At 43.1% G+C, this 2,254-nt stretch overlaps 1 protein-coding gene and 1 pseudogene across 1 annotated transcript in view; one reads left to right on the forward strand and one right to left on the reverse strand.

The window, feature by feature from the left end:
• Positions 1 to 2,254, reverse strand: part of Prpf39 (pre-mRNA processing factor 39) — a 40,361-nt gene that overhangs the window by 30,409 nt on the left and 7,698 nt on the right. The window lies entirely within an intron of this gene.
• LOC105982637 overlaps positions 1,286 to 2,254 on the forward strand; it is a 16,432-nt pseudogene continuing 15,463 nt past the window's right edge.

Below are 2,254 nucleotides of genomic sequence, written 5' to 3' on the forward strand. Positions count from 1 at the left end.
ATTGTGTATATATACCACATTTTCTTGATCCATTCATCTACTGAGGGGCATCTGGGTTGGTTCCATATCTTAGCTATGGTAAATAATGCTGCAATGAACATAGTTGTGGTGGTAGCTTTAGTGTGGTCTTGCCCTGTGAGATTCTTATCTTCAATTAACCACTCAAAAACTGGAAGTGGAGCTGTGGCTAAAATGGTAAATGCACACTTTTCTGCCCTGGCTGATTCATCCTTCTGCGTAGCTAGGATTCTAAATGTAAGCCGCTGGAACTTGGATTGTTTGGAAGTTTTTGTCTGTTTTGCCAGTCCCGGGGCCTGAACTCAGGGCCTGGGCACTGTCCCTGAGCTGCTTTTGCCCAAGGCCAGCACTCTGCCACTTGAGCCACAGCACCACTTTTGACTTTTTCTGTTCATGTGGTACTAGGGAATCGAACCCAGGGCTTCATGCATGCTAGGCAAGCACTCTACCACAAAGTCACATTCTCAGCCCCCTGGTTCTTTTTTTGTCAGTTGTGGGGCTAGGGGCTTGGCCTAGATGCTGTCCCTCAGCTCTTCAGCTCAAGGCTAGCCTCTACCATTTGAGCCAAAGCGCCACTCTGGTTTTCTTAGTGGTTTATTGGAGATAAAAGTCTCATGGCCTTCCTTGTGGCCTTCCCTGCTAGGCCAGCTTGCTTTGAACTGTGATCCTCTGATCTCAGCCTCCTGAGTAGTTAGGATTACAGGCATGAGTCACCACGCCTGGCTTCAGCCCTTTTTTTTGGGGGGGTCCGGTCGTGGGGCCTGAACTCTGGGCCTGGACACTGTCCCTCAGCTCTTCAGCTCAAGGCTATCACTCTACCACTTGAGTCACAGCGCCACTTCCGGGTTTTTCTTTTTTGCTCATGTGGTGCTGAGGAATCGAACCCAGGGCCTCAGGCATGCAAGGCAAGCGCTCTACCACTGAGCCAACATCCCAGCTCCCCCACTTTTTTAAGGGGTGGGGTGGGGTGACTGAATATACCATAATTTCTCTATTGCTTACAATGTCAAACAATGTTTAGTATCTGGTCCTAAAGAGTCTGCTAACTCCAAATCCAAATTATAGGACTATAGTTTATCCATGTAAGCTACAGGATAAAATACACCTAGAAGAAATATGAGATGTTTTTAAGGTTTGTAATTATAAATTACTTATATAAGTAGAAAACATAGTTAAAAGTTTTTATTCTTCTTTGTTTAGATTTATATAGCTGCAGAATAACTTTTTTTTCTATTTGTTTTCCTTTTCTTGGAAATTGTATAGAAATGCATAAAATGAATCACAATTTCAGAAGTGGGAGTGAGGTGGACTCAATGATCAAGTAGTTCCTTACCATCTGTGAAACCCAGGGTTCTTTTCCAGGACCCATCCTCCTAAAATAGTAGCCAAAGATACTAGAAAAGATCAACAAAGAAAAAAAAAAAGATCAACACAGAATCATAGAATTGTAGAAAAGACTAAGACCTTAGTCGGCCCAGGCCTCCTCTGCACCCCTGTGTATCCGGGAAGGAGCGAGCCCCCGGCGGTGTTGCAGTAGAGGTGGTGACCTTGGGGGCCTTGGGGTGCAGAATTCTGCGCTAGGATGTCACGATGCCTAAAGTACTAAAGGGAAAAAGTACAGGGGGGGGGAGGGGGGGCGGGTGAAGGTCATCCATCCCTACAGTAGAAAAGCAGCTCAGATTACAGGGGAGGCAGGCCCACAAACAAGATAAAAAGGAAAACACGAAGAATGAGAAGGCCTTGCGGCTCAACCTTATTGGTGAAAAACTGCAGTGGTTTCATCTGGATCCTTAAAAAACGAGATATTCAAAAAAAGACGCTTGTGAATTAATTGGAAGATACTTAAGTCGATTCAGAGGTGATTCAGAGGTGAGCTGGAGCAGATCGAGTTACACGAGGGCATCAAGGACGGGCAGGAGCAGACCATTGAGCGGCAGCAGTATGAAGGTTATGGCTTTGGGATACCAGACATTTTTTTTTTTTTACTTAAAGAAAATCATTTTATTCACACTTATAAATGTTATTTATCTTACAAATATCTGTTTGTAATTTTATAAACATTATTTATTGTAAATATTGTCTTATATATAATATTTATATTCGATTATACTTATATTCTTTGATATTACAGCAAAATTTAATAGGCATGTAGAAGTAACATGAACATTGACACTTTATTAAGAAAATTTGCATATGGGGACTGGGAAGGTGGCTCAGTGGTAGAGTGCTTGCCTTG

The sequence above is a fragment of the Dipodomys ordii genome, unplaced genomic scaffold (assembly GCF_000151885.1).
Source record: "Dipodomys ordii isolate 6190 unplaced genomic scaffold, Dord_2.0 Scaffold16, whole genome shotgun sequence".
NCBI lineage: Eukaryota > Metazoa > Chordata > Mammalia > Rodentia > Heteromyidae > Dipodomys > Dipodomys ordii.